This window comes from Diabrotica virgifera, chromosome 3, assembly GCF_917563875.1.
Source record: "Diabrotica virgifera virgifera chromosome 3, PGI_DIABVI_V3a".
Lineage (NCBI taxonomy): Eukaryota > Metazoa > Arthropoda > Insecta > Coleoptera > Chrysomelidae > Diabrotica > Diabrotica virgifera.
In genome coordinates this window covers 126478955-126493542 of record NC_065445.1, presented here as the reverse complement: position 1 = coordinate 126493542, position 14588 = coordinate 126478955, and the positions used below count along the sequence as shown (strand labels likewise).

The 14588-nt window shown below is 34.8% G+C and overlaps 1 protein-coding gene across 1 annotated transcript in view; it reads right to left on the bottom strand.

The window, feature by feature from the left end:
* The window catches only part of LOC114336745 (dual specificity protein phosphatase 21-like), a 69237-nt gene that overhangs the window by 20493 nt on the left and 34156 nt on the right, over window positions 1–14588 (bottom strand). The gene's annotated exons all lie outside the window — the stretch shown is intronic.

Below are 14588 nucleotides of genomic sequence, written 5' to 3'. Positions count from 1 at the left end.
GTTTGACTCTATCGTATCTAAAACCTTTTGAAAATTAACAGAAATTCCATTAAGGCTTTTTTAATGCTAAAATATGATCATTGTACCGAAACCTGTACGAAAATTGGCTTGTTTTATTAGTTGGTAAAGTTTCAGTTTGTTTTCTTTTCTACATGTGCCTATTTTGGTAAAAAATTCATACAAATGTGAGAGCAGGCTTATAGTTCCAAAACAGCCAAAGAAATTATTTACCTGGGAGCCAAAATAGATGAAAATGTTCATGAAGTAGGGGAGATATAGGCAAGAATAGCTAAAGGAAATAAAAAATATGGAGCGTTACGCACATTATTGAAATCCAAATACGTATGAAGAAAAACAAAAATAAGAATTTTTAAGACTGTTATCAGACCTACAGTAACATACGCATGCTAAACATGGGTGCTCAAAAAGTCAGAAACAGACCTTTTAGAAAGATGGGAGAGAAAAATGCAAAGAGCAATATATGGAGGTGTGAAAATAGAAGGTCAGTGGAGAAGAAGAACCAATAAAGAATTGGAAGAACTTTATCAAGAGCCAACGATCACGACGACAATCAAAGCACAGAGAATACAATACTTGAGGCACATCGAGAGAATGGGAAGTAAACGAATGCCAAAAATGGTACTCTCACGAGGACCAATACAAAAGAGGAGGAAAGGCAGGCCAAGGAAAAGATGGAAGGACAGTTTGTATGAAGATTTGAAGAAAAGTAACATTGAGAGATGGAAAGAACTAGCATTGGACAGAAGTAGATGGAGGGAGGTGGTGAAATAGTGTATTAAAAGACTGAAGTGTAATTAAATAAAATTTATAAGTTTTATAAGTTATGTAAGTTATATTAAGTTATTTATTATATTACATATGTAATCAGAAATGTAAACATTTTAACCCTAGGCCTACAAGGCCTGTTGCGCTTAATAAATAAATAAATGGATTTAGAGGTTGTAGCTTTAATCCATACGATGCTAAGATAGGGCCCTGATTATTCCGTTTGACTCTATCGTATCTAAAGCCTTTTTGAAAGTCAACAAAAATTCCATTAAGGTTTTTTTAACGCTAAAATACGGTCATCGTACCGAAACCTGTACGAAAATTGGCTTGTATTATTAGTTGGTAAAGTTTCAGTTTGTTTCCTTTTCTACATGTGCCTATTTTGGTAAAAAATTCATACAAATGGGAGAGCAGGCTTATAGTTCTATAATTTTATATTTCTCCTTTTTTTTTGTAAATTAATATCATTAAACCGTTGTTCCAATCTCTTGGAATTATGTTCTCGTCTAGACTCTAGACATTAGTTGAATATACTTTGAAGTTTATCGATGAGAACTTTTTAGGATGTTTTACCGTTGTTCTTCTTTTTCAGAGCATGTTTTATTTCGTCCTTTATAATGTCTGGTATATCTTCTGTACCCTGGCTAACCACTACCTTTTTCTATGTCTTAAGATGTGCTCTCTGTTTTTTGCTTGCTTTTTAAAGTTCGATGTAGGCTGTAGTAGTAATCGACAGTTGTAATTACCTTGCCCCTTTTTTTAACCTTTTGCACAAATAATAAAATAAGAGTTCCAAGCATGGCGAGTATAGGAACAGATCACATACTAGTCAAAACTTTTATCAGAATAAACTAATAAGTATCTAAAAGTTAAACTAATAAAATTCTTAAAGAACTTAAAGAAGTCAACACTGAAATATATTGGAAAAAATAGAAACTAACTTAACATTAACAACTGTGAAGCGTTAAGAATAGGTAGGAAACATAAATATGTCACAAGAAATCCTACAAAAAGCTTTGGATCCGAAAAGGATCCGAAAACGCAAAGAAAAACGAGAAATTTCTTTAAACTAAAGATCGCAATAAACACCGCAAACTTTTACACGCAAAGTTACTGCAAACAACAAACAAACATAGGAAACGAAACTAAAGCACTAGTACAGAAAAAAATATGGATAAGTACTTGTAAGTTTTATTTCACATACCAACTTCTACGGATTGCAGATGCATATATGGAGCTTATGCAGAAAAAATTAATAAAATAAGAGAGCTCAACAAAAACAAACAAAATACACATAAGTGTCTGGTTAACTCACTGAATTGCTTATAGACCTGGATCCCGCGTACCAAAAAAAGTTGATTAATAGCAAGCTGAAAATGTGATAACAGCTTACCGGTGTCTAGTCGGACAAACTTTGATGTATGGGAACACTGGAACAGGGGAAGTTTTAACTATGGAACAGGTTAAAAATTTGGAACGTCAGACTACGAAAACGTTCCATGTATTTTGTCGGACAGAACTTCCAATTGATTTGTTACCGTTTCATTAAACTCTCATGCAAAAATCAGTCTGGTGTTTATCACCAACTGGGTATTTTAATAAGTGGAACACGAAGAACAAGTCAAATGACAGGAGTCATGTTGGTTAGTAATAGCAGTCTGATTTTTGCATGAGAGTTTAATGAAAGGCTAACAAATCAATTGGATGTTCTGTCCAACAAAGTACATTTTTTCGTTATCTGACGTTCCAAATTTTTAACCTGTTCCACAATTAAAACTTCCCCTGTTCCAGTATTCCCGTACATCAAAGTTTGTCCGACTAGACACCGTTAAGCTATCAGCAAATTTTCAGCTTGTTATTAATCAACTTTTTTTAACGTGGGATCCTAACCTATTAGGGCAAACGAAGATCCAGATTTAGAAATAATTACCAAAAATACAATCGACACTTAGGAAGATATATCAATAACATGACAAATAAACTACAAAACCACAAATATCCAGGTCCAGATAAAATTCGAAGCGAACTGTTAAAATATGGTGAAAATGTCTAACTGAACAAAAACGAAAAGTAAACCTACTTTCTAAAACTGGTCTTAAAATCATAACCTAAGTATAAAATTGCCATTGAAACTAGCGGATGACCAGCAAAGCTTCATACAGGAAGATCCTGGAATTAAGCTGTTTTTGTCTTTAAGCAAATTGTAGAAAAATTCTCCCACTGTTGGTTTACATATCGGCAACAGGCATTTGAATGTGTTGAACTTAACAGAGTAACGCGCCCTTAAGCCGTGATAGTCATATCACATTAAACTAACTCAAAACAATATTCAACCACATGCTAATAGTTTAAGAGAGACGTACGTCAGGAAGACTTGTTAAGCCCTCTTGTGTATACTCTCAATATGTAAATCCAGTAATTGGCCGATTGATGATTGATGAGTAACACGATCAAAAATAATATTTTGCCAATATTTATTGTTACATGAAGTTTTATCTATAGATGCGATGAAATTAGCTTTTTAATAGACCTCAAGTAATAACCTCTTATTGACGGATGCCAATGACTATTTATGATTGCCAAATCGGATGTAACAGCCATATTCACTCACAAACAAACCTCTTGTAGTTATTTTAGGAAAATATTCAGGAGTAGCAAGTAGGTACGTGATTCAGGAGAAATGAATGTGTTTTCATTTTGTAAAAATTTATGTGATTTGGCGACAGTCTCAAAAGGTATATTCAGTCCTGAAATAGCAGGAGTTGTTGGTATTTTAAATTTTTATGATGGTTTGTTTACATGTTACCAAAAAACATTAATCGTTTAAAACGATTTTGTGCCCAGTATTTGGCTGTTGTAAAAAAGTACAACGCAAAAACCAAATATAAAAATGTTATGTAAAAATTGTTAAAATGACAAAATAAGCTGGCTTGATTAAAATAAAGAGATTGAAGCCAAAACTATAAATCAAGAGTTAAGTTGTTATAAAAACTTTACATGACTTGTCTGTTAGTTTAGTAGAATTAGTTACTTACAAACTACTAACCATTTTTAAACAAACAATTTGACTTGTAAGTTTTCACCCAGCGTGAACGGAAGTAGAAACATTTTTGCCCAACTTTCGATTATAACTTTTTAACCGGAAATGATATCAAAACCGGAACTACATATTTGAGTCGTCATTTCAATACGTATCTATTGTTATATCCCATGTACTATTTCTGCGACTATAATGTGGCAGTTATCTCGGTTGTATGGGACTATATCATCGACTTTAATTCAAGGTTTTCACATTTTAATATTGTAAAATTGGTGAAACTTCCAAAAAGTGTGGCTTAATTATACGGGTCAACCCTTATAAAGCTGAGTAACCTTACCGGATATTGGGTAACCAACCGCAGTGGCTGTGTGGAATTCAGGAAAATGGCCATCTGATTGGTGTACCTCAATTTATATCCCACTACACAAAAAAGGAACTACTACCAGATGCGAAAACTACCGCACACTGTCACTAATAACAGATGCTAGTAAAATATTGTTGCATATTATCAAAAACAGATTAAAAACCTATCTAGATTACCAAATACCTCAGGAACAAGCGGGGTTTGTAAAGGGTAAAGGTACATGGGAACAAATCTTGAACCTGAGACAACTTATTGAAAAGTCTAGAGAATTTCAAGTACCTATGTTTATATGCTTCGTTGACTACCAAAAAGCATTTGATTGTGTAAGCTGGATAAATCTGTGGTCAATTTTAATAGAAATGGACGCACCAATGCACCTGGTGACACTTATTAAAAATCTGTACCAGTCTAATATAGCGACAGTACGACTAGATCAGAAGTTCTCAAACCAATTCAAGACCGAGAGAAGTGTTAGACAAAGATGCGTGTTGTCACCTGACTTATTTAACATTTATGGTGAACATGTCATGAGGATGGTTTTAGAAGGATGGCCGGTGGAGTAACAGTACCTAGCTGGTAGGAAAATCTCCAATTTAAGATTTGCTTATGACACTACACTTATAGCAGCAAATGAGCAAGAAATAGTTGATCTTCTGCGAAGAGTTGAGTACGAAAGCAATAAAGTTGGTCTGAAAATCAATAAAGCTAAGACAAAAATAATGGTGGTCGACAGATTCGACACTATTCAACTGACTAACATGTTACAGGAATACCAGATTCAGTGGCGGCTCGTGATTTTTACAATAGGAGAGGTATAGATACCTAACTGTAAAATATATAGGAAACTTGCACTAGCAAAAAAAAATCCGCCAAAAAAATCTAATTTAAGGCTCCATTTTTTTGACCATTTTTTATTTACATTTTATAATATCATAATTCACAATTTCATAATATCATATCATTTTAAAAATAGTTAAGTCTAACTGTAAAAGTGTATTACCAAAGTTTGTGTCGTTTATTAATTTGTTAACAATTCTATCTTTGTAACTAGATATGCATATCAAAATAAATACAGATTTGAAGTTTTGCAGTCCATACAGGTTGAAGGTCCACTTTTTTTAAGATACTCAACTGAATTTTTTAAATTCTAAAAGCGGCCTACTGCGAATCCAAAAACACAGTAAATTGCCGATATTTTGCTTTGCATTACAGACATCGGAAAAAGTTATTTGAACAAGTTGTTCCAAATATTATTCTAATCCCACATACCAAATTTCATCACAAAATTCGCACTTTTAGTTTTTTCATTATTTATAGTCAGGATCCTAAAATCGCAGAGGAGGCTGCTGGCCAATTAGCCGCCCTTGCCCAATCTCCGGGCAGCGTGTGCGTTAAGCGATAATGCAGCTCTAAGGAGACCGGGTCTCATTAAACCATCCTTAAACGCTGCTGAGCTGCGCGGAGCATTAGCAAGTGAGATTTTCCGGCCAGCAGCCTCCTCTGCGATTTTAGGATCCTGACTACAAATGAAATTTGGTATGTGGGGTTAGAATATTATTTGGAATAACTTGTTCAAATAACTTTTCCGATATCTCTAACGCGAAGCAAAATAGCAAAGTAAACAAAACAGTGTAGCATGTGTAAAAAATTTATGGGGAGGCTAAGCCTCCCTTGCTTCCTCTGACCAGCCGCCACTGACCAGATTGTAAACACCTTTGTCTATCTCGAGTCTAGTATAACTATCGATGGTAACTGTGAAGCAGAAGTTCAGAGACGTATTGGTATGGCAAAAAATGCGATGAGTCGCCTAACTAAAGTTTGGAAAGACAGATCTATCTCTCAAAATATCAAGATGAGACTGGTGAATGCCCTTGTATTCTCAATATTTCTATACGGAGCAGAGACTTGGACTCTTCGCGCATGCGAGCGCCAAAAAATTGATGCTTTTGGGATGTGGTGCTGGAGAAGAATGCTACGCATACCTTGGATAGCTCATAGGACAAACGTTTCCATTCTAAACCAACTCAATATTAAAAAAAGGCTGTCCAAAATATGTCTGCAACGAATTCTGCAATTCTATGGTCACGTGGTTCGCAGAGGTGACGACAGTTTAGAGAGATTAATTGTGTCTGGAAACGTTCCGGGGAGAAGATCAAGAGGACGATCACCAACTAGATGGTTTGACCAAATAAAGCATTCAGCTGGAAACTCATTCTGCGAAGCTCTTAGAGCAGCTGAAGATAGAGACCAATGGAGAAACATTGTTAGGAATATTGGAAGAAATCACGATCCTCAGTAATGGGGAAACGACAAGAGAGAGAGAACCGCAGTGGAAGGTAACTTCAGATTTTACGAGGAGGAAGGGAGAAATGGTTCTCTGAAAAGGGGGTTGAGCGATGGTTTAACTACTCTTTCCTGGAAAAAGACTACTTACGGAACCAACAGGTGAGCCTAGGAGTTTAGGAGAGATTGACCGTTAACAACTTAGGCAACGAAATTCATGGAATTCGAGATAGAATCGTGGAATGTCGAGGTGGTTAAACGAAGTGAAAACTGATGCTAAATAGATGGAGAACTTGAGGAGAGCAGCCAAGGGGAAGAGAAGACAAAGGGATCTTGAAGGTCGATGTTCAGGGGTAGCCAGGGCCCGACTTGGGCTGTAGCGCCATAGAAGAGAGAGAAAGAGAGAGAGAGAGAGAGAGAGAGAGAGAGAGAGAGAGAGAGAGAGAGAGAGAGAGAGAAATGTGTGAAAACAATAACATTGGTGGTATATTAATGAAATCTTTAGCATACAGTGTTGGATATTAAGTCTTACCCCCCCCCCTAGTAAACTCCGTTATTAAGACAAATATGAAAAATGCTCGGACCCTTCAATTTTTATTTTAATAGAGGTATTGTATAACATAAAAAAGAGAGAGCCCTTTCATCCCCTTCACTTGACAGCTACCCCCTCAGATTTTTTAAATAGCAATGGGGTCGTGCGATAGTTCGTTGGAAAGTATTTGAAAAGAAGAATTCAAAAATGTGTAACTTTAAAATTTTGTATGGTTTTATTTAAAATGATTACAAAAAATAATGTATTAAATTACATCTTTAAAATTAAAGAAACTGCCAAATTATCCTAAAGAAAATTTTAATTACTGCAGGAGATGCTCGAATCATTGCTCGATCATTGCCTTTCCAACGCATGTCTATTTTGAAAATCGGTTATACCAGGGGTTCTCAATCTGTGGTACATGTACCACTGGTGGTACATATCATTATTTGTGGTGGTACACAAAACACAAAAACACTGCCAAATTCAGCATATTTATAGTAAGTTAGATTACCTAGCTCGACAGATATTTTAGTTAGGTGGTACCAAGAATAATTTTAAAAGGATTTGGTGGTACATGACTCAAAAACATTGAAGACCACTGGGTTATACCATTCAAAAGTTACCGAGCTCAGAAATATGACCCAATTTCTATTTAAAAAAGGGAAAATGTTTGTGGATATGTATGTATGTGGCTGAAAAAGTTAAACCGATCGGAATTTTTTTTCTGTGTTTGAAGAGGGGGTCAGGGCCGATTCAGAACCGGTGAAGTTTGTGACTTTTGACCACCCATAAGCCAGCTATAGGACTTGGTAGGTACAAAACGGTATATTTTTGGGGGTATATATCTTCGGTTCAAGAAGAGACAGGAAAACCGCAAATACACCAAATCAATAGTGTTGAGTTAAGCTTTCGAGTGATGTCTAAGCCGTCAGGATCAGACATACACACGGCTCAGTATCGCAGAAAAACTGAAAAACTAAACTTTGAAAATTTTGGTTTTTCGACAATTACTCAAAATTTCAACCTACGAATTGCGCCAATAACTAAGCGTTTGTAGAAGGACTCTAGACGAATCTGATAGTGTATACCTCATATCCGGGAAAATTCTAATTTTTAAGTTATAGGCATCATAAGTATGATCAAATCTATTTCCTATGGAAAAAACGGTTTTTCAAGCTCAATAATTCCTCTAATAGCTTCAGTTATCATACTTGACCTTAAATGCATCAGATACTACTTTTCAATACGTTTCAAACTCATGGTTAGTGATCAAAATCGGTTAAGCCGTTTAGAAGGTATTAAGCTACAAAGGTATAATAAAATTAACGATTATTCCCGAAATGGTTTATGTAGTTGTAGTGGTTACGATGCTAAATTTGATCTGGCAACGGGCAATCCGAGTTCATTAACCGGCCATTCCAATAATTTTTTTCAATCTATTTCGAATAGAAAAAAATCTAGTGTACATTCGATGGACACTAGATCATTTGGGAGATAATGCGACAAAGGCGACCATTTATAAAGCTTAACGTGCAATCGAGAAAAATTGAATTCAACTTCATACATTTCATTTATAAAAAAACTTTGAAAATCTCCTTATACAAGAATAAAGAACCGCTAAACTCCGTAAAAATGAGTGGCGCATACAATATTCCAGCTACAAAAGATCTGATATGAATATTACGTGGCGCGAAAATGTATTTTCATTTTGATGCAAAAGAAAATTCTAGTTTTGTTTTAAAAGATTTTTCCATAATATTTACTAAATTTGAAGTAAACGCGCCACAAAAGAGTTTCAAAATTCAAACTGTATCAAAGTTACTCTTTTGTGGCGCGTTTACTTCAAATTTAGCAAATATTACGGAAAAATCTTTTAAAATAAAACTTAAATTTTATTTTGCGTCAAAATGAAAATACATTTTTGCGCCACGTAATATTCATATCAGAGCTTTTGTAGTCATTATTAGATTGTAAATAAATGGGATGTAAAAAAAGAATGTAAGCAGAGCATTTGTAAACAAATACTGCGATGAAAAATGTTAATTAATCCGAGACAAAACATTTGTGAACCTAGATGCGATATGTTAAATTGTTAGAAAACGTTGTTAACCCGGGAGCAGTCGTGCTCACTTCTGTCACGTGTACAGTCTAGCGTAGAGAAAAAATCTAACAATACTAATATCAAACAAATTTAAAACAGATTTCTATTTTATAATATTTTTATTTACTTTTAATGTTAGAAATATCTATTTCTAAATCTAATTGGCTCTTACCAAAGCCATTCACAGTTCACAAAAAAAAATAACAAAAAATTTAACAAAATTCAAACACATTACTACAATCTTCCTTGAGGCACGAGGCACATACGAGTGAGTTATCACCGAAAAGGATAAAATGTTAGATTTTTCCTAACGGCGTGACTGCTCCCGGGTTAAAATTTGGGGAGACGTGCTTAGGGTCCAACTGAAACAAATTTCATTCAAATTTTCAAAAGTGAAACCATGAAAAAAAGCACAATTAAAATAATGTTAGCATGAAGTATAGGTGCTTACAGAATTCAAATCTACAGGGTCAAATACATCAAGTATTGAGTTGAGAGACGTGTTGACCTTAAAATTACAATGACCCTGTATCGTAAAATTAAATAAAAACATTAAGCTGGCTGTTTAAATTTTGTTGACCTTTCCGAACATTTTTTTCTTGGAAATGTGGCGGTATTTCTATGGACATCCAACAGACTGGTGTGGAAATAACATGAAAGTAAAAATAATCCTCTGGAATTGGGTCGAGGGAGATGAAATACGACATATTCCACATACCTTTGGTGGATTTATTTATTTTTTTGTTTACTACGCTAATGAGAATTCTCGCGCCGCGATGGGGATATTGAACTATTTTTTCATTGCGTAAAAAACTCTAAAAATATACGGTAAAAATACAAAATATATTTATAAAACATTCTTTTCGCATTCCTTCGATTTCGCAATCGTCAAATAGAAGTGGTATAACAAAGATCTTAATACATCGCATAAATATATTATGTTCTAACATTGACATTAAGAGGGAATTAAATAAAAATGAAAATAATCGGTTTCGTGTTGATTCAAATCGAGTCTCTTGCCATCCTCTGACACCGTGTTTCGGGGTCTACCCTTTATCAAAGAGACTTTGCAAGGAGACTGATTTGAATCAAAATGCGCCGAGAAGATTTGATTGGAAAATGATTCAAATCAATCTTTTTATAAATCCTCATTGATAAAGGGTAGACCCCGAAACACGATGTCAGAGGATAGCAAGAGACTGGATTTGAATCAAAAAGAAACCGATTATTTGCATTTTTGTTTTATACCATACTCTGTATTTATTAGAGTACAAAATGATAGCGTTTCATATGGGTAATCTGGTATGCATTGTTGGAATACTTTCCTAGCGTCGCCCGTTTGGTACTTTAGTACCTGGGTTAAAAGATTACGTGATTCGTTGTCGACATTCATTTTCCTCATTTGAATTAAATAAACTCCGATTTTATTTAGAAACAGCTTAAGATTTAATTTGTTTCAGGGGCTACCACCATCAGTGGGCCTATTATGTTTCTTCCTTTTGAAGTCTTCAGATCTGTTGTGGTGTACACTACACAAAGTGGGTTGTGGTGCACACAAACACCATCTAGGGCCTAGGGGAAAGACGACTCATGAACATAGGGAGCAATTGGATAAATAAGTTGCTAACTTAAAAACTTACTTACAGGCGCAGGATCAGACATCTACTTTACATCGTGCCATCTGCGCAGCAAATGACTAAAGACCGCTTAAACTGAGGAAACAGAAACGTGCATGAACCGCCTAACTAAGAAAGAAAAAATGCGCACCTGGATGGGTAAACCTCTGCATGTGTCGCATCTCAAGGAGATCAACCAAGAATATGTCGACAATAGAGCGTCGAACTATTGGTTGAAATCAGGAAAGATTTTAGAAATAGAAGGTTTCCTACTTGCTATTCAGGATCAGAGATCAGTTTTGAAACGAAATCAATGAAATAAAAAGACGTATCGAAATTGCCAGGGTCACCTTCATAAAGATAAGAATTCTTCTGCAACAGAGATATAAGCATCCCTCTACGATTCAGAATGATATGAGGCTACGTATTTAGCACGCTATTATATGGTGTAGAGCCCTAGACGCTCAAACAGAACAACATGAAAAATATTGAAAGTTTTAAGATGTGGTGCTACCGTCTAATGCTGAAGATAAGTTGGGTTTTAAGAGTCACAAGCTTTGAAGTAATACGAAGGATAGGAAAAGGATAAAAAATCTTTGGGTCACCTGATGAGAGGACACATAGAAGGAAAACTGAATCCAGGCCGTAGAATTATGGATGACTGTGGCCGTAGAATGGTTGCGGAATTTGAGAGAGTGGTTTGACTGCACCACGAATGAACTCTTTAGGTTAGCTATAAATAAGGTCAAGATAGCCTTGATGATTTCCAATCTCCAATATGAGTGGCACAAGAAGAAGATTCAGGATACTGTTTTTCCAACTAGAAATTACCTAAAATATATTGTCAAAGATCCTCAGGTTCAAAACGGCAAATACCTATATAGATGTCAAGCCCAGAATCTGTCCAACATCTTACCGGGGGTTGCCAGGCATTTGGCAGCACTGATTATAAAGAACTCCCCGATTCCGTAGATAATATTATTCACCAAGAACTAGCTAGCAAATTGGGAATTCTCCAAACCGACCATCTCCCTTATTATGAATAGGTCCCTTACAGGATGCTTGAAAACGACAACCAAGAGCTATACTGGGTATGCACTGTGCTCACAGACCAAACAGTTTCATACAATAGACAGGATCCCGTAGTAGTTACTAGACAACTTACTAGGCAAACAACACCAATAGATGGGGCGATACCTAACAGTAATAATCTGCGTGTAAAAATATATCCAAAATATCGCCAAAGACAGATATTTCGAAATACAAAATTAAGGAGACAATAGATAATGTAAATTACCCAGACGATACCTATTATTGTTTCTACTACTGGAGTCATTCCGAAGAACCTCCTAGAAAACATAAAAAAACTGGGTCAGAATTAAGACCTCTATAAGATCATACAGAAAGCTGTGTTACTGTCGATATCGACGTGCAGATGCGTACGAAATTTTTCGAAAGATACCCCGGCGTAACAAGTCACCTAAGGCTCGATAACACGTAGTCTCACCGGAGCACAATCCTTACTATCGTACTTATCTGGGATGAGTAAATATTCCCCTAAGAGAGGTTGCGACCCGTATGGCTAATACTGGATATATTCCCTGTATGGTTTGATATATATGTTACAGTCAAAGCCCGAATTTCAGGCACTCCTAGGTTTGACTAGGCAATCCTCAGGTCTGACTGACGATCTTAGTCAAAGCCCGAAATAAAGTTACAGTTCCGGCATTTGACAAGTCAAACCTAGGAGAGACTAAGTTGGTCAGGCAAAGGTCGAACTTTAATTTTATGAAATCGGGGATCAGCTATTAAAATGTCGTAATTTGTTAGATTAGGTTTAATAAAACGTAATTTTTTAATATTACTCTTTATTATTTTTATATTGTCGTAATTAAAATTACAAAAATAGTGTTTATTTTCACATGTTGAGGCATTATGGCATTTAGAGTTGCACAATACGTTAGACCTTTTACATTTTTGAAGGGCATTTCTTATTGCAGTAGCATTTTATAAAGCCTTGTCCTTCAAATTTAGAATCTTTTGTACGCATTTCTCTTCAGAGACAACTTAACGTCTGGAACATCTTCGAAATTAAGAAAATTCTCTTTGCATTCTCTTATTTGATTTCTTGAAACAAGTTTGTTTATTGTTCCGTATTTCGTACCAATTCTATATAAACCGTCAATTGTTTTATCTTGTGTGATACTCAAAATATTTCAAGCATCTCCTCTGGATCTATCAAAATTGGGGATAGGTATTGTTACAGTTATTCCGATCCAAATTGGAGGATTCTTTTCATTTAATTGTTTCATAGTATTAGCCTGGGCATGAAGACTTTCAATCACCTTTCCTATATTTATTTTAATCTTTTCTGTCTGTGTAAGAATACCTATCCCCAGCTTTGAAATAGCCAAAGGAGATGCTCGAAATATTTTGGGTATCATACAAGCTAAAACAATTGACGGTTTATACAGGGTGTCCCGAAAAGATTGGTCATAAATTATACCACAGATTCTGGGGTCAAAAATAGATTGATTGAACCTCACTAACCTATATACAGTAGTGCACACAAAAAAAGTTACAGCCCTTTGAATTTACAAAATGAAAATCGATTTTTTTTCATATATCGAAAACTCTTAGATATTTTTTATTGAAAATGGACATGTGGCATTTTTATGGCAGCAACATCTTAAAAAAAAATTGAAGTGAAATTTGTGCACCCCATAAAAATTTTATGGGGTTTTGTTCCCTTAAACCCCACCAAACTTTTGTGTACGTTCCAATTGAATTATTATTGTGACACCATTAGTTAAACGCAATGTTTCTAAAACTTTTTTGCCTCCTAGTACTTTTTCGATAAGTCAGTGTTTATCGAGATATTTTGAATATTTGTCGAATCCACCATATATTTGTATATGGTTAAGTACGGTTATAGAGACCTGTTAATAATCTGAAAATTTATTTTTAATTTACATTTATAGGTATATTTTGAAAAAAAAGCTACATCTCGATAAAATGTGACATAAAAAAAGGCTAAGAGGCAAAATTCTTAAAAACATTGTGTTTAACTAATGGTACCACAATAATAGTTTAATTGAACACAAACATTTGGGGGGTTTAAAGGAACAAAACCCCCATAAAATTTTTACGTAAATATATTGAAAAAGAGGCCGCATCTCGATAAAAACTGGCTTATAAAAAAAATACTAGGAGGCAAAAAAGTTTTAAAAACGTTGTGTTTAACTAATGGTACCACAATAATGAATTAATTGGAACGTACACAAAAGTTTGGGGGGATTTAAGGGAACAAAATCCCCATAAATTTTTTATGGGGTGGACAAATTTCACTATAATTTTGTTTTAAGATTTTCCTGCCATAAGAATCATACATGTCCATTTTCAATAAAAAATCTCTAATAGTTTTCGATACATTGAAAACAATCGATTTTCATTTTGTAACTTTAAAGGGCTGTAACTTTTTTATGAGCACATTTGTACTAAGGTAAGTTTGGTTTAATCGAACTATTTTTGACCCCAGAATGTGTGGTATAATTTATGACCAATCTTTTCGGGACACCCTGTATAGAGTTGGTACAAAATACGGAACAATAAACATTATTTTTTCAAGAAATCAAATAAGAGAATGCAAAGAGAATTTTCTTAATTTCGAAGATGTTCCAGACGTTAAGTTGTCTCTAAGAGAAATTAGTATAAAATATTCTAAATTTGGAGGACAAGGCTTTATAAAATTCTACTGCAATAAGAAATGCTCTTCAAAATTATGTAAGTGTAAAAAAGGTCTAAAGTATTGTGCAACTCTAAATGCCATAATGCCTCAACATGTGAGAATAAACACAATT